Source organism: Adiantum capillus-veneris, chromosome 17 (genome assembly GCF_014529385.1).
Source record: "Adiantum capillus-veneris isolate H3 chromosome 17, ASM1452938v2, whole genome shotgun sequence".
Taxonomy (NCBI): Eukaryota; Viridiplantae; Streptophyta; class Polypodiopsida; order Polypodiales; family Pteridaceae; genus Adiantum; species Adiantum capillus-veneris.
The window spans coordinates 136,137,659-136,150,422 of record NC_140947.1 but is presented as its reverse complement, the minus strand read 5'-3'; positions in this window follow the sequence as shown (position 1 = coordinate 136,150,422).

Here is a 12,764-nt window from a genome sequence, read left to right as displayed (position 1 = left end):
AGTGAAGTTTCAATTAAAAACAATAATTATCTTTTTGTTAAACACCTTAATTATTATGGCTAAAGTCTGTGCACTTTTAATCATGAATAATAATTAATAGCTTAAAGTTTATAAATCTATCCTTTAGATTCTCTCTCTCTCTCTCTCTCTCTCTCTCTCTCTCTCTCTCTCTCTGCCCTAGCGTGACAGCCCTCAGCCTAAGCCTTAGCTTGCGCCATCTCCTCTCCCCGGGTGTAGGGTAGCGCCCGAGGGGGAGGGTTAGTGCCTCAGCCCTGCCCGTCCTTCCTCCTCAGTTCATGGTCACGCGTCACTGCCGACCTCTTCCACTGCTCGCTGCTGCCCAGCCACACAACAGGTCCCGAGCTGTGAGCGCGACAAATCCCCCGCCAAGGTCTGCTCGCTGTCTTCCAGCCAGAGCACGGGCCTCCCATCTTTGTTGTGAACGAGATCGTGCCACTGTTCCAACAACCCCATTTGTGCTACATTGTCCAAGGTATGTCTGTAGAACCAGACAAGCTAAGTAGTAACTCAAAGTTTTTGACACCGCGGCGATCCTGCCCGAGCTTTGCCACCGTCCTTGCAACACCGAGCAAAGCGGATCGCATCGGGCAACTCCACGCAACCCTTGACAGGGTGATGGAAGAAAATCGTGACCTCAAAGCACGTCTCAGTGTTCTTGAGGGGCGTTTCGACACCATGGTTGGGCTCGCCACTAGCAAAGTGAAGGAAGTTGAGGCCAAGGTTACCCAAGCTCACACAGTGGCATTGACCAAGGTCGAAACCTGTGTGAAGACAGAGATCCGAGAACGACACCTAAAAGAAGGCAAACACACTCAAGGTCCGCATTGGGGGCCTACCCAAGCATGGGACAAGTGTGAAGACGATTTCTCTGAACGCATCAACTTTCTCAACGAAACCCTCAAGCCAATCCATGTGGACTACGACATGATCAAAAGCATCAACAACAAGCTCAACCACAAAAATACACCATGCAGACATGCCATCCTCGAGTTTGAGAACAAAGAAGGACGACTCCGGCTACTCCAACAATCGCGCCTCCTCAAAGGCACTAGCTTTTGGATTGCCGAGGAGCTCACCACGACACAACTAAAACACAAAGGTAGCGAACTCAAAAAAGTACACGCAGCAAGAGCCCAAGGGAAGTGGGCGGTATATCACGGAGGAAAGGCTCTCATACAGGAGTTTCGGTCTCCCAAGCCTCCTATCACACCATTGGATACCACCCCCTAGCCCCATAGTTCCCATTTACTCTACTTTATTTTGTATTGCATCCTAAGGTTGTCCCACCTATCCATTAGATCTTATCCTAGCCCTACCGACCCCTTTTTTTTTTGGTCGCACATGCTAATGTAACAACCATTACCCTCTCCTTGATGAGAGGAGATACCCTTTGTACGCATGTTTTGGTCCCATGGGTCATATTTGACCTCCGAGGACGATAATGACATCTATCTATCTATTTATCTATTTCTCTCTCTCTCTCTCTCTCTCTCTCACACACACACACACACACACACACACACACACACACACATTATTATTATGAATTTTAACATTTTTAAAATAGATTTTTAAATCTCATGACCCCTCAATAGTCACATTTTTGCCTTTGAAGGCTCGTGTGAAAACTTCACTTTGTTATAATCTCTCTCTCTCTCTCTCTCTCTCTCTCTCACACACACACACACACACGCGCGCGCACACACACATACACATCTACTAAACTAATCATTTCTCTGTTTTTGCAAGACTCAAAGAGCCTCATGACCCACTCGCACACGTCAAGGGGATCAAACACATGCAACGGGGCGACATGAAGTTGTCTCCCCATCTCTTGCCCATCCCACCATGAGTCGACATCGTTGTCTCTGAGTGGCTAACATTGCAACTCATGCAAATCCTCTATTATTCTCGCCTCCCCATGCTTGGTTCGATTTGTCAAGGCGCATGATAGCCATGCGTAGGTAAGCCCAGCCAACCTTTGCATGGCTCTCCTTGACCCATGTGCACCCTGGCTACTGCAAACTACACCAGGCCATCCTCCTCGCCCTCTCTCCTGGACTGCATTGCGTCTGTTGGACCTATGGCACACCTGCCCTAAACATTCCTTTGAAAGCGCTTCAATAGTGCAACATGCTGGATCGCCACCATCAGCTCTCTGCACAACACTCACCCCTCGCTATTGCAATGTTCTCCTCCCCTTTCACTTCCCTTGCTTTGTCGCCCTGCCTGAGACATTAACAATCGAAACCCCATAATCTCCAATCCTCCCTTCGTCTTGCTTCTTCTATTCCATTGTGGTCGATGACTGTCTTGCGTCGTGGCCGTTGACTTGCAGCTCCCACAGATCAATGTACTATTAGTGCACTCATACTTCCCGATTGCTCCCACACCAAGGCATTGTGAGTGCGATGACTCCTACACTTTGTGTCTTCCCACATTTGTGTATCTTGCATTGGCCTCCTTCTCCTGCGCTTCCACGTGATCAACCTTGTGCTCAACAAGACACAAACATCAAGCCGTCCCATATACAACAAAAACTTCTCTATTTTGCATCCTCCTTATCCTTCCCATAGAAAAGATCTCCCTCTCTTTACATGCACATCTTGATGCATGGCATTCGTGTGATCTCTCTCTCTCTCTCTCTCTCTCCCCCCCTCTCCCCTTACATGCGGCACTACACCTTTTTTTAGTGGGCGAGTCCAATGCTCTTTTTGCAGCATTAGGTGAAATTTGAACTCACAAAGGGACCTTTTAAGGAGTTTGACTTGATCTTTCTCTATCAAAACGGGTGCATTGATAAATTTTTGCAAACAAACTCCAAATTTGACGGACGTTTGACAGTTAGAATATCTTGTTCAAGTTCTATCTACTGATATATAGCACGTCATGAGATTTCTCATATTTTAGAAGATTCTTTTTTTTAAAATTCACCTATGATGTGACAACTCTATCGAAATCTAAGTGAATCAAAAAAAAAATCTTCTAAAATATGAAGAATCTCATGGCGTGCTATATATCAGTAGATAGAGCTTGAAGAGGACATTATAACTGTCAAAACTCCGTCAACTTTGGAGTTTGTTTGTAAAAATTTATCCATGTGTCCGTTTTGGTAGAGAGAGGTAAAATCAAACTCCTTAAAGGGTCCCTTTGTGAGTCCAAATTTCACCTAATGTATCTCAACGCAGAAGCCACCACATGGCATTATATTTAAATTGAAAATAAAAATAAAGGATCGCTGCCATGAAAGCTAAAAAAAAAAATGTACCTTGAAAAGCTACCAAGTGAATAAAATTAAAAAGCACTCTGCATAATCTTCTGTTTCCAAATCTTCCGTTCCCAATCATCAAGCTGGAGGGTACTTCGGATGCTTGCCGACATGATGAGCACTCTCAATCAAAGATCATATATTTTGTGAGATCAACCCATGGTAGAGGTCTGTTCTAGTGCTACTGAAGCAGAAGATGTCAAATTTCAATCAATGATCAGTTGTCCTGATCTGGAGTCGAATCACAAAACTCATTCCCTTCATAGGCCCGTTCAACACATTTTTCTACTGATGCTATTAGGCGCTCGGCGATGTAGACGATAGAGGGCAAAGAAATGGAACGAGGGCAAAAAAGCTTAGGATCGATCACACCGAAGCTTATGATGGTTATCCTTAAGTAATTAAGCCATCGGCTTCAGTGAAACTAGCTGCTCGCGCTTTTAGCAGAATGTGTGAGGGAATTAGTGGCAGATAACTCAATGTTGAGGGAAAGGCATTGGGAAATATTGCCACTAGTGCAAGTCATGGTCTATTTAGCCTTTGACTTCAGTCGCACTCCTTGTCTAGCTCTGTTGATAGCCTATTTGATGAGGCAAGCATTTCAGAATGATCTGCAGACAAACAGAAACATCTCTCATGACCAATTCAACGTAGAATATGATGTCACGGTAGTTGATTAATGTGTAGCTCCAAGGAGATGCAGCAACATTGCAGTGGTAGAGCATGGCGTCAAGACGAGGGTGACCAAGAAGTGTTGTGCGACCACCAAAGATCAAGCGACAGGAGCAGGAGGCGCGTGAGTGCAAGTAGAAGTTGACAAGGGCATTTGGTTGAGTTGTAGAAGGGGAGCATTGGCTTTGGGAGGTAGCAGAGTAATGATTGGAGGATCCCCATGAGTAGTCCATGAGTTGTTAATAAGGGAGAAGCGTTAAGAAAAATAAATGGCAAGCATTGACATGGAAAATTAGTGTGCAACTGCACATATTTGAGGAGGAAAAGAGGTTGACGAGCTGTACAACCATATTGGGGATAGCGAGCAAAGAAGGGGATTGAAAGAGTGCCATCTACAGAGGATCCATGATGTACAGGTAATAGAGGAGGTTAACGTAAAACAATATCCGATCGCACACGAACAATATGGCAAAGGCATAGATATGAAAGGAGATTGATGATTAAGGCAGCTAGTCATCCAAGAGAGAGGGGTCCATCAAGAGCAAAATTCCCATTTTGACAATGAGGGGACTGTTGTTGCAGAGCATGAGAATAGGGTTGAGTGGCAACCAAAAGATGGTTGTCGAGTTGAATTGAAGAAGGACGTAGATAGCAAATCAGAGCAGCACATTAAAGGGTGCACAGGGCTTACGATAGCTAGTAGAGAGAAGGTAGCGTTATTTTCTTAGGAAGATTATTGGCTCTTTTTGCCTCTATATGGTCGCAGAAGCCACCACATGGCATATCAGATCTTCAAAATATAAATTAAATTTATTAAAAAAAGGCCGTGAAAAGTGGCGTCGGTTGGCAAGCAAACAAAAGCAATGTCGTAAGTTTGCAGAGGCGTCAGTTTTCGAGGTTCACAAAGGCATCAATTTGCAGGTTTGCAATTGCACATCAATTCGGAGATGAATTCAGGTAAGTCTCTAGCCATTCTTTGCTATAGAGCATCTATAGAATATAACATGACATATGCAGATTGACATCAAGCAATGAAGTAAACAATTACAAAGTTTGCCAGCAATAGTGATGAGCATACTAAATATGGTGTCTTCCTCTATGGAGACATCGAACTCAACACGCCCGTATCATGCGATCTTGCATAGGAAAAACAGTAGGCGAATGTATTGTTTGGCCAATGCAAGTTCGCAACATGGAGTTCTCTTTTCAAGGTTAGATTCAAGCATCATCCCGGTCCCATGAATAGATTGAAAGGCTCCTAGATTTCTTAAGGATAGACCCTATGTATGAAGCATGCTACTGCATGGCCGACGAGTTGCATAAATGAGGAGAAGCCCCGCTTAGTCTACAAGGAGAGGACGCTGTGCAAATAGGAAATTGGCTACAACATAAGGCATTTGACGGCCGAGCAGAGAGTGATAGTGAAATTTTAACAAGGGAAATTCTATCAAAAAGCACCCTTAACTCTTTATGTAGCGAACCTTTGACATAGAATATAAAATTAGATCTGCTTCTCTTTAAGTTTAATCAATATGCCACATCTCCTATATTTGTCTTATGCATGTTTTGTGTATCGTAGGAACCTGTAAATATATTCACAACACTGGATGTTTAAATTGCAGAAGGGCAAATCTAGCTCGATAAAAACTACAAGGTTTGTTATTTGTATCCATCACCCTATGACTCTGTGTTTTCTTGGCGTAACACATAAACGCTATGAGGCAGGGCACGGCTTCCATTTCTTATAATTTTTGGAGAGATCACAGTGCAAGCTCTCCACCATACTTTTGTATGGCACCTCTGCATGACCTGCATTGTATACTTTGTACTTTCAGTCTGTGACGTTTCATTGCAAGACGATACGTTTAACTATTCACATTGCTTTTTTGTAGCTTTACTCAAATGTTGTCCTCCGGTTTGGATGAAATTTGTACATGATTACTAGGTTGGTAGTGTAGTTCAACTTTTATAGTTTCTTTATGCTTTCTCTATTTTTGAGTAAAGCTTCCTTAAGTTTAGTTTAGCCATATGTTTTTCTCACCAGTGTTGCATGCTCAATATCGATCATCATATCTATGTATCAAATTGTTAACCCTCACGCACATTCCTATCACCTAAGACAGACGTTGTAGTATTTATTTGGTAGAGTCAGGTACCGGACTTGTCGGTCTAATAGGAAAAGGGTAAGAATGATCGCCGATGAGAGGCGCACTCTAACTGGAACATTCAAGGGATTGGTTTGCTAAGCATGGGCGCCCAAGTGTGAATGGGGCGAGCTCATATAAAAGTCAAATAAACCTAAAATTCACTCATTCTCTCATTTGTGCAATTGAAGAGTGCTCTTGCTCCATCTCCATCTTCTTCTTCTTCATCTCTTTGTGTGTGTGTATATGTGTGTGTGTGTGTGTGTGTGTGAGAGAGAGAGAGAGAGAGAGAGAGAGAGAGAGAGAGAGAGAGAGAGAGAGAGAGAGCATTTCGATGACGGCACGGTGGCGGCAAAGCGGTTGACCGCGACGCAGCGACGACTCCTTCTTCTTCACGGCAAGGAATCCTCCACGACAGCAAGCGTAGAGCGGTGAGTGACACACCATCGCCATCTTTGAGCTTACTAGTTTAGGCTAGTTGCGTGCTTCGAGCCATTTGTAGCTCGCACACAGTGTATCGGCAAGTTCCTTTGCATTGACACGTGCGACAGACATGCACATTTTTGGTGGACATGCACATTTTTGGCGCCGTTGCCGGGGAATGCCATACACTAAGCTTGAATGGCACTTGGTGCTTCTTTGTGGTGCAATTTCAATTGTAGGAAAGGTAGAGAAGGAAGGTGTGTGTGTTGAGAAGGAGGATTTTGTTTTGATGCTGTGTATTATTTTGTTAATAAGGAATTGAAAGGTACCGTGTTTTCTTTGTTAATAAGGTTTTGAAAGGTAGTGTGTTTTCTCTGTGATAAGGTGTTAGTATTAAGGTTGTAGATCCATAATGTTAGTTCTGTGTAAAGTACAGTAAGTAGTTCTATTAGCTAGCGAGTTGCTGTACTAGTGTGTTAGTGTGTAACAGTAGTTGTATTAGTAGGTAGGTTAGGTGTGTGTGTGGTCGCGCGCACATCGTGGCCGCGGCGACCTTATCCAAAAAAATAAAAAATAAAAAAATTAATTTTTAATTTTTTTTTCCTAAAATTTTAAAGGTAGCACCGGGATCGGGAATATCCCTCGGACCCAAGCCCAAGCTAATGCTCAGGCTCAGGCCTCAATCGCCCTTTAAAATTACATATTTTAGTCTCACACGTAGCTAAAAATCGACCTTTTTGAGGACCAACGGAGCTTCAGGTGACCAAGCGTTGTGCTGTAAAGCACACCGCGATCCTCTGAGTGATACGCTTGTTTGGAGCTATCACACACTTTAATTAAAAAATCGATCATTAAAAAACATCAAAAAACTAGTGAAAACGGACGCTTAAAAAAGTAAGCGGTTAATCTTCAAAGTTATTCGCCGACGCTTGTAGGGTGCCAAAGGCACATGCATATGCACTCTGGTCGTATGCTAGAGACGGAGCAACTAGAGAGAATTTTGACTTACAAGAGTTCTCATTATCCACCTACCTTGGGTTCCGGGCCCTCGGCGGGGACCCATGGTAGTACAAACCAAGACCCAAACATAGCGGCTAGTGACTCTTCCTCTGACTACGACGTCATGGAGGGTTTCCCAATGCCTAATCCCGATATATCAATCCAAGACATGCATGCCATGGGCCCATGGTCCAGGCCGAGCGTGCTTAGCTGCTTGAAGGAAACATTTAGTAGAGCCACTCGCTCCGAACATGGAGCTAACGATGTAAATGAGGGGGTGGGGAAGTAAATTCCCCATTCATGACCTACGTAGATCCTATGCTCTTACAAAGTGTGCATATGAATACTCCATTCGCTGCGCCCCCTCACTCTTTAGAGCTATACCCCTATGAGGTTATATTATCTGATGGTAGAAGCCTTGCCGAAGTGCAAGAGGTTGAGCGATATATCATTGCGGCTAGGGAAAAGGAAATTGAGAGCGTATGCAAGGCAGAGTAACGAAGATAATTAAAAGAGAAAGCCCTTATGTCAATGCTAGGAGAGCAATCAAGTGCTCCTGAATTAGCGACCACTAAGGGTCGATCCATAGAGAGCCACATTGAATCTAGTTCAAAGGACACCACTAGCACCTCAATCCTAGATGGAGCGTTCTTAAATGAGAACTGGGAGTACGAACTACAAACGGAAACTCTAACCAACCTATACACAGGTCACACCTAACATGTGGGTTGGTTAGATGTCCTACAATCCACAACGGATGCTACTAGTGTGGAGGATCAACAACAAAGAGTTTGTGAGGTCATCCATAGAGTCTTTGAGTTAGAGAGACAGAACAAGGGGATCAACATGCCTTCAACGGGTCTCATAATATTCTAGGATATAGGAAAGGCTAAACAACCGACCTTATCACAAATGGAGACTCCCTCGGTAAGTTCGATGGATCCTCCATATGTTGTTACTCCAGGGGTCTCAGTGCAATTTGAGCCCACAAGTGATAGCTTTACCTTTCCAAGTCTAGCTCATCTTTCCCTTGATGATACCACGGCTACCATGCCTACGTAGTGGCCTATCATGAAAACTTATGGAAAATTAGTGCTTTATGGGTATGGTGTTGAGAGCTTGGCGGCAATGCTGGTTATGCTGCCATAGAATGCATGTAAAATTTTTGGCTTTTGTACCAATCTGGTTTTGATACTGATCTGGTTTTGATACTTGAACATATAGGTATTGATCTGGTTTTTTACTACTTGAGTATGGTGGGGTATTGTGATATGGGGAAAAGTATTTGCTTTGACTAAACAAAAAATATAACCTACAGCTAGTTGCTTGGATGTCTGGCTTAGATCTAGTCCTTTTTTAACCATATATATATATATATATATATATATATTCCACTACATTTGGTTCTTGGTGGTGGTTCTGCCTTAAAAAATATATGTAAACCATACATAATCTGGTTTTTTATGATTTTCTACCTAGGATTTGGCTTATCCTATGGTTCTTACCAAGATATGGTTACTAATCAAGTTTTGCTGCTTTGACCTAAACATGTTATGATGTTGTGATATGGAGAGTCCGTTTATCTGTAGAAAAACTAACTTTTAGCCTATTGCTGAATATTGCTACCTGAGGAGGTTATAGTGTTATAAGGGGGAGCCTGGTGGCCTTGACTTACAAACTGAGATTTGATCTTTATCTATGCTTCAATAGCAAGTTTTTTTCTACCTGTGTCTACAACTCATTTTTTGGTCTTTAATCCTAGTCTCTGGATATGACTGGCCAATTTTTTGGAATAGACTCTACTCTCATTAGCTAGCTATTTCTGGAAATGGTTTGAGGTGGCCTGGTTTTTGGCTGGCCCTGGTTCTTGCTATGGCTCTGGCTGATACTTCTTTGGCTTTTGTTGGTACTTCTCTGGGCTGATGGTTTGGCTATTACTTTAGTTTCAAAGGGAATTCTTTATGGAATGTGGTATATTGCTAGTAAATATGCATAACATATTGCAGAATATTGGATGACTCAATGACTTTTGGTTCTTGATATCTGGCCTAAAAATTGGTCGAATGATAATCCTAGTTGATTCTGGCTTTGAAGGGCTCTACCTCGAAGCATATTTTAAGATGAAGTTACAAAACTTAGCATTGCATACAAGATTTTTCCATACTTTACATAGAATATTATGGATTAGTCGACATTTTTTAAAGAAGAAGTTAAAACATATGGAGAGACTCTGGCACAAATATGATGTTTTTAAAAAAATCCTTGACATTTTAATATGTAGGACAATAGCTAATTTAATAATTTTAGGTTTGACATGGATAACAACTGATAGATTCTTTGAAGCCTGCCATACGTAGCCAAGTCTAACATATCTGTTGTCTTGACTATATGGATGCAGGTGAGAATTCTATCTTGGCTTAAAAAGGTTTAGCTTGCTGTAGTTCGACTTTGAAAACACTTGATTATTCAATTAGGATAGTTCTAATACCTTTGTACAAACTCATTTGGAATGATACTTCATTCTTATTATGTTGTATAGCTATCAATCAAAGACTGAGTATTTTCTGTACTTATCTTTGCCTAAACATCTTTAGCTAGTCTTGTTTTTGAACATCTTGTTCATTGGTGTGTATTTATCATAATTAAAATAGCTACACGCACACACACACACACACACAACGTGCAACTGACTCGCTGCATGAAGGTCTCTCTCTCTCTCTCTCTCTCTCTCTCTCTCTTTCTCTCTCTCTCTCTCTCTCTCTCTCTCTCTCTCTCTCTCTCTCTCTCTCTCTCTCTCTCTCTCTCTCTCTCTCTCAGTGTGAAGCGGAAGTAGAGGCTGTCATGAAGCCGCAATGAGGACCCAATGACAAAAAGGTGAGAATGGAGGTGAGCGTATGAAGAGCATGGGCAGCGACGTGGTCAACCTGTTAAGAAGAATGGACTGCTGGACCATTTAGAGTGGAAGCTCTCTCACCTAGCATGAAGCATGGCAAAGGCATGGAATCTTGCTGCCACTCTTGTTGCCACAAGCTGGCATGAAGCATGGCAAAACACAGCAAAGACTGCAACATGCAGAGTCTGCTATTGCTCCAGTTTTCGCAAGCTTGCATAAAGCATGCAGAGTCAATCTCTCTCTCTCTCTCTCTCTCTCTCTCTCTCTCTCTGTATCCTGCTAATGGATAGATGACTCTTCATCTATGGTAACTACCTGGGGTACCTTTTACCCCTCGATACTATTGATAACACTGATATCTCTCCCTTTTGGAAATTTATCTTGCAAACTTCCAAGGGAAGAGCCTTTTTTCTCTAACTATCTTTCCCTCTACACCCAGATAGGAATAATTGGGAATTCTATCGTGAAGTATCATTGGGATTCTCGCAACCCTGATAAAATATCTCTCTTGTTTTTTTTCCCACATTGTATCTGGGTATCCATTGTAAAACAATTAGGCTATAGATATTCTACTGCCATAATTTATCACTAATTTCCATCTTAAAATCCTTGACAATCATAAGATGGCATAATGTCTCATATTTACTGAGGGTATGATTGCTCTCCGTATGGATTGAAAATACTATCAGATAGGTACCCTGGTAAATGAGACTTTTTTTGAAATATCTCTTGTGTAGCACTGCTTGAGGTCGGGATTTTGGACTTGGTACATTTTTCTAGGCCTATGGCTCTTGTGGGGAGAGGTAAAGGTAATAATACGTGGGAATAGAGCCCATGGGGGGAATAACTAAAAATTTAAGGCACCTATTGGGGCTCTAAGAGTATCACTATTTTTTTGGGCCATCATGCTAGCGTGACAACGATACGCGAGCCAATGCAGGAAATGATTGCCGCCTGCTCCATTCTGGGGCTGTTGCAAGTGGCACCATCGCATATCCTCTGACTTGGTGGGTGGATACTCAAGGGGTTCAGAGCCATCTACTACGGATCGGGCTCCACAGCCAATAACCTTATAAGGTGAGCTGCGGCTCACTTAGCTTCCATTCGGTTAAGGTTTTTTTCTTTATTCTGTTGTGTGCATTCAAACGGGTGTGTGCTTTGTACTCTACAAGCAATTTTGGTGATGGCTCCTAGCAAGAAAGCACAGGTCGACTCTACAGAGGTACTTATGCAGAATTTTTTTTGCATTGGTAAATAATATTTAGGATAAGAAGGGTATGGCATATAGTTATTTGTTGACTACCGCAGAGAGTACTGTGTGGCGGTGCCATGTTGTACATGCTCGATGATTATGTGGAAATACTTACCTGGGATTCGCTTGATGAACTGGCTGTAAGGGTATATGTTGACTGAACTTACAAATGGTTGCATGCTTGTCTATATATTGATAGAGAAATGGATGTGCATTTGAAATGATTGACTGGCTTCTTGCTGATCCTTTGTATAGGATACTCGGAGCTACTCTATGCTGGCCTTAGAGGTTGTCGACTGACCATTTGTCTAACTACAAGAATAACAGATTTTTGATCCTCTTCTGAGTGATAGGTATGAGGTATTGCATGCTTTCTAAAGTACTTACCGAAAGTTGACTGGTTAGTGTCTCTCGATAAAGGCTATATCTCCAAATCTGTAAGGTATTGGTCGGGGTTGTAGCATGTCTCTTAGTATCCAATTTAAGGTTTGGATTTGGAGAGGATAAGGTCTCCGGCTTTGGATCTGGTTTTCTCTATATTTGAGTTTATGGTTGGATTGACTTACCCTAACCCTTGGTGTGTATGGAAATGACATCTCTTTGTGCTTTGATCATGTTACCTGGCTTTTTTCGCACTACTTTTTGACTATTGTTGATAGCCGTTTTTCGGCTCTCTGTGATTGCCATAGTGAGTTATCCCCCCCTATCAAATCACTCAAACACTGTGGTTACCCTCACCCTTTCACTGTATATAGGTGCGTGTGAGTTAGGGGACTTTTCCCATATCTCCTTACTGAAATAAAAAACCCTCAATTAGCTAGGCATTGGGCTAGTTGAGCCAAAAAAATAAAAAATATAAAAAATATAAGTATATTATGGCCCATGCGTATGTAAATATTTCTTTGTATATAGGGCCTAAATAAAAGATTTTTTCATAATTATTTTGGTATTTATTTAAATATTTCTACCTAGGTGTGTGTTATTTATGCTCTGTACATTGCCTCACCATTACCACAATTTTTCTTACCATTTTTCATACTCTTTATTCCATATAGAAATATTTTCATGTAAGCTTCTCTTATATTTGGTGTA